Source organism: Anser anser (genome assembly GCF_964211835.1).
Source record: "Anser anser genome assembly, chromosome: 3".
Classification (NCBI taxonomy): Eukaryota; Metazoa; Chordata; class Aves; order Anseriformes; family Anatidae; genus Anser; species Anser anser.
The window spans coordinates 15,272,333-15,278,447 of record NC_139722.1 but is presented as its reverse complement, the minus strand read 5'-3'; the positions used below and the strand labels follow the sequence as shown (position 1 = coordinate 15,278,447).

The 6,115-nt window shown below is 35.2% G+C and overlaps 1 protein-coding gene across 7 annotated transcripts in view; it reads left to right on the top strand.

The window, feature by feature from the left end:
- The window catches only part of GREB1 (growth regulating estrogen receptor binding 1), a 94,434-nt gene that overhangs the window by 26,259 nt on the left and 62,060 nt on the right, over window positions 1–6,115 (top strand). The window lies entirely within an intron of this gene.

The following is a 6,115-nucleotide window of genomic DNA, read 5'->3' as shown; positions in this document are numbered from 1 at the left end:
CATAGTCAGTTATGTGCTGTCTTTGAGGTGAATGATTTCCCCTCGGGATAACTTTGATGTATTTTGAAAAATACAGAAAATTTTAATTTTTGCTTCCTTAAGATAGGCAATTTAGATCTCAAACTGCTAAGTTTACTTTCTTAAATGGATGAAATTTAAGCATTGTAGTGGTTCTTTAAGTAAAAATGCTTATTTAAGGTTTTTTTTTTTTGGATTACATTTTTATGTTTATGATTTTTTCTTATTTAATGTATTTTCAGCATGCTATACATGTGCAACTGATCTCCTGACTGAGTATACTTTGATGCTGAGTTTTGTCTTCACTTGTAATAAGTTTACCTAAAGATGTATGCGCTATCTTTTATTATAACTCCAGAGATGGTGAAGTGTTTTTTGGACTGTTCCCATTGTATTTCTGTCCTCTCTTTGTTCATTTTGTAGCAAATATGATCCAGTTTTATCATAGTGTACTCTGTCGGAAGAAATCATCAAAGATCTCTATTTCAGTCAGTGAGGCCCTTCTCCGTGAAAGCAGTAAAGCTCCTAAAGCTGTGCATGTAGAACCATATATCCACGGAGAGCTGTCAGAGACTGTCTGGCTATGGCTCTGCTGCCCTGAAAGACGGCTCCGAAGTGTCTTTAAGCCATGCATCCTGCTCTGCTTGTGTGCATGTGGCTGCCCCATGGGCAGCTGCTGCACTGCTTCCACTAACGAGCCTAGAAAGTTAGGCTTAGGTTAAGGAAAAATAAAAGCCTGGCTTTGAGGATGGCTCAAAACCTAGCCTTTACAGTCAGCGTAGGGTTACTCTGTATACTCGCGTCGGATTCTGAAACGATTCTCAAAAACAGTCTCTAGCACCAGTAATCTGAAAAGACAGTATTATACTCGATGTGGTGATTTCCTAAGAATTTTCTTTGGAAAACATGTATTTCAAGATAATCTCTTTCTTTCTGACGCATCAGTTTGTTTCCTACCGCTTTACTCTTAAGACCTCAAGTGCTGCTACGCTCAAAGGTACAGAGCACATGTGTGAGACAATTCTTGAGGAGTTTTATCTCTGTCCTGGGTAACATTGAGAAAGAGTTTGCACTGACAGAGCTGGGAAAGGGGATGACCTAGACCTGTACAGCTTAGGGAACGTTTTTTACTAATTTTCCACTTGCCACTTTGATCATCGTTTCCTAGCACTGATTTGTGGCACCTCCTTCCCTCCCTTTCTCCTCCCTCTACTTGGCTTCTTCCTGCTGCTTAACAAGCTCAATTGGTTTTATGTATGTAATTCTTTTTTTTTTCTTTTTTCTTTTTTTTTTTTCTTTTTTTAAGAGAGTTTGAAGGTGGTCTCTAAAAGAATTGCTTTCATCCAGAGCCAGGAGCTGATCAAAGCAACACACAAAAGCCGAAGGGGAGCCAAAGCAGAGCTGCCTGACCAACAGTAGGGTCAGGGTTCTGTGCTGTAGAAATAGTGAGGCATATCAGTCGAGCTACACTGGAGGCCGCTGATAAGGGATTTTCCCTCCAGTAACACCTGCAAAGTTTATGAGATCCTGTAGGAAAATCAAAGAAATCTGCATCAGAATGCATTGTTTCCTGCAGAGAAGAATGTGGAAGTATTTACAGGATGAAGTGCCATTGCCTAAATGTATTTATAGCCATATAATATATTAGGCTTAGTCTGCACGATGATTACAGCACTGGACTATCACCTAGCTCCATGTTTACTTTTAATGAATTAGTCCAGTTGTCAGGATATTAAGGAGTGACATGTATGATTGTCTATGAAAAGAGGGTTCACCTTAAATCAAAAAAGCAAGAAAATGAAAATTGATGTGAACATTTTGCCTGAAAATAGATTTCCAGTGAAAGTCACAGTTAACAAACAAGTTAATAATAGATGTTCTGTCATCTGTAAAAAGTCTAATTAAGATTTATTCTTTTTTTTTTTTTTCCCAGTTATAGATGTTTATCAGGCATCAGTTACAATTATGATGATTATGATTCTCTTTAAATTTGATTAGTAATCTGATGTATGACTTTCCACCAAGGACTCTACTACAACCAGTTTGAACTTTGTTTGGCATTTTTTCTTCTTTGCTAAGATAAGCTAAGGTAGATAGGTTGCCATTTTTAAACAAATCATTATTTTAAATTTCTCAGAAAAATTCAACTCAGGTTTGACAGTAGGCATAGAAGTTTCTAGGGTGAAGAATGTTTAAGTTTTCTCTACTTGTAAAGGAAGATTAAACTACATCTTAAAATCAAAACAACCTTTCATCCTTAAATAATTAAAGGAATTTGGTTGTAATTGGAGTTTTCTGTTTCCCCAGAAAGCTACAATGTAAGCTGTCACAATTTAGATTCCTTCTCACTAAATTGCCAACATGCCTGAGTCCGGATCTCCAAGCCTAATGCATAGCTGTATATTTTAATGGGTTTATGGCAAGTTAGAGTGCTCTGTGTTTACTGGAGCTTTATTTTTTGGTTCAAAGTAAAGTTGAATTTGTATACAAAGTTTAAAAATATATTTTGGGTTTTCTTGAAGACATAGTCTGGATATTCTTCTTTTCCTTTGTCTGTAGAAAATATTTGTGTGTGATTTTTTGATAGTATTCCCTGCATGAATTATAGGATTTTAATTGAAAAATGGAAACTTTCTCTTCAAAATAATGAATGTTGGTATGCAGTTGAAAATTTTCAGCAAAAATAAGAAAATACTTGTTTTTAGCTGAAATTCTTGTCTTTCCAATGGCCAAAATGAAAGTGAAATAATTTTGTATTAAGGGTGGTTCATTAAATAGTTGGATTTTTTTCTCTGCCCAAAGAAAAAAGAAGGAAGCAACAGCTTTCTAATAGTGCTTTTACTGAGACTGCTTACCTCTGATTTGTCCCAATCTGTTTTCATACCTATTGATATGGATCAGTATGTTTGTTTTTTTTTGTTGTTGTTTTTTTGTTTTCCTGAATGCACAAAGGGCAGTTAACAAATTGGGCTTGATTTTTCAATAGATGGGGAAAATACATGCTTTTGATTTCATTGCAGAGGTAACTATTAGTCTTTGCAGAGATCTGATAATAAAGACATCTCCTTATTATTTACTTCTGAACTGATTGAGGGAACTGATTTCAGTGATTCATAGGAGCAATTTGGCTTGGGAGGAAAAGTTGCCAAAAAGCTTGGTGACTTCTTCCCACTCTTCCTAGTGCACTTGAAAGCTTGGCACCTTTCAGTCAGCACTCTTGTTCCAAGCTCCTGTTGCTTGGAAACATGAGTCATTGGAGGAAATCATCTCACCGGTAATGCAGGAGAAATCCTGTGCCTGGGGTCAGCCTAATTTTCCAAATCAAAATAAGATGTCAGATAAAAATTAAAAGTGAGAACAGAAGAAAAAGAAAAAAAGTGGTATAGAGGTCTGGGCAGTAGTCTTCTTTCAGTATATTCTCTTTATGGAAACAGTAGCAGAATTGTTTTTGGCTGTATAAAGATGGTAGAGTTATGTTCTCTGTGACCTGTCATCAACCTTAATCAGTGCCTCTGTTTTTAATCATGAACTGCTTTCCAAAGTGGCATTATTAGGAAACCATTAAGTTTAATCTGATCTGGTCTGCCCACAGCATTTCTAATAAAATTCCATGGGAGATATATGAGTTTTAAGCTCTGGTAACAGAAAATGAGCTGGAAATTCTGGCAAAGATATCTGTGGTTTAAGTCAAGGCTTTAATGTTGCCTTTAAAATGTAATGGCCAAATGTGGTGTGCTGAACTCCCATAACTTTATTCACGTATGAAACACTATTAGCCAGAGACTTTGAAATGATTTGTCAGCTTTATTGATATGGAACAAATGACTTCACTGGAGGAGTGGATTTCAATCTGCAGATCCATGAGTGACTATTGATATTAATCTGATTATCACTATAGAGTTCAGCTAAGTAGAGTATCATCATCTCATTTCTCAGCAACTTTTGATGTTTCAAAATTTAGCTTTATGAGTAAGGCTATCAGCAAAAAAAAAAAAAAGAACACTTTTTTCATTATGATTTTGATGAAAAACATAGAAATAGTAAAACATTGCTCTGAAAGTGTTCTCAAATGAAGAAATGTAGTTAAATGTTTCCCACAGTCCATTATTGTATCAAAAACCTCAGTCTTCTGAGCTCTTTTTTTCCTATTTCTTACTGCCAAGTCGTTCATGCAGAATATTTTGTGGAAACAGGTTTGACTTCCAGAAACCAATATATTTTGTAGAAATTGGCAATAGTCCACCTATTTACTACACCCGTATGACAAATAAAAAACTTTGTATATTGCTTCTACAAGTGATAATTACATGGTACATGAACAACCAGATTGTTTTCTAAGGGAATAAGTTTTGCTTTGTTCTTGTCCATAGTAGCTACAACTGTATTGGTAAATTGAACAGTTGCAGGGAAATTCCAGTGTGCTAGAAACCAGTTTTCTGTTGTTAGTGTCTTGGCATGCCTGTAGTGCCAGCACTCTCTAAAACCATTCCCAGGCACACTTCTGAAGTTATGTTGGGCCAGTGACCATTCACAAAGGATATTTTGGGTAGACTAACTTTGTTTTATTGTATTAGTAAAGACATCACCTATATTATATACATGTCCTTTGGGCCTCAGAAACAAAAAATGTCCTGTGGCCCATCCATTTTATTTATTTCTAAAGAGGTAACCTCTCTGTTGCTTGCTCATAAAACAAGCCATGACTCTTAGTAAGGAAGAACTCTGCTGTGTCTTGCTGAGTCTTGTGGGGGGTCAATATCAGTAAGAGGCTCGTTTAGTTTCCCTGCGTTAAGAATTTGTTATAACCTGTGGGAATAGATTTGACACACAATGTTAATTTATATGAGACAAACATTAATGCAGAAGATGAAAAATAATTTATTCAACCAAATCCAAAGATTAAGAGTGCACTGTCTATAACTACAGACAGCTTCACAGAAATAAAAAAATAGACCATGATTACTCAGTCTTGTGGCTGAAGTGAAGCCATAAGAAATATCTTATACTGTTTATCATTACTGTCAGAGGGAGTCAGTTTTGCAGTGTCTCCAAATTTACTCTTCTTTCTGTAGTTACATCTAGAATCCTGCCCTAGGATTTATTTCTTCTTGTTGCTTTTAATACAGGTTTTCAATAGTCATTAGAGACTTTACCTAACTTTAGAAATATTGACGGACTTTGCATGTTAGTAGATTGTTCTGACTCACGTTCAGTGAGCAAAAGGATCATGCTAACTACCTTTTCCAATACTGAAGTGTGATCAAATTGTTCAGCTGCAGTCAACAACACTTTCTCCTCTCAGACAAATATTAATACTTTTTGAATACTTAAACCCATAATTTATACAAACAAAACTTCATTTTATACAAGTTATGAACTGCCTCTTGTGATAGCAATGACAAATGATTTTGGAATAATAATGGGTTTGGAGACATCTTACCATTCTTCCATAAAAAAAAATGATTTAATAGAACTTACTTTAGAAACAGACTAATAAAGTATGAATGCTCAATGCTCAAAATGGGAAAATGTATCCATTGCTATACTGCTTTGGTCTGATATGAACAGCTTCTGTAATGCAAATATCTAAAATGGCTAAAAATATATCAGATTTTTTCTCATGTTGCCTGAGAAAGGAAATTAATAGTGTTCTGAATTTAAAATTAAATAGTAGTGGTTCAGCTACTGGTACTCCATATATGATGTTATTTTTTTTTTATCTATCAGAGAATATGTCTCATCACATAAAATTAATAAAATAGAAATGTCAATGAAATTTTAGAATACAAAAAGTTGCAGTTTAATGTGAAACTTTTCCCCTGGTAATAATTAGTAAGTCCTATGTAAGACTGAATTTTTTATCTGGCCATCACCCTTGAAAACTGGGCATATATTCCCCTATTCTTCCCTTCAGACCTCTCAACTAAATGATTAACCGTGGCTTCGTAATTTCACTCTTAGATCCCTTGACATCTTTTTGTCAAAAAAACACTTCTTAACACAGCCTGCATACATTTGCTTTTTCTCAGTTTCTGTTAAAACCAGACTTTCTCTAACAGTCTTATTTCAATGACAGTTGTCAAAGCGTTGGATCAAT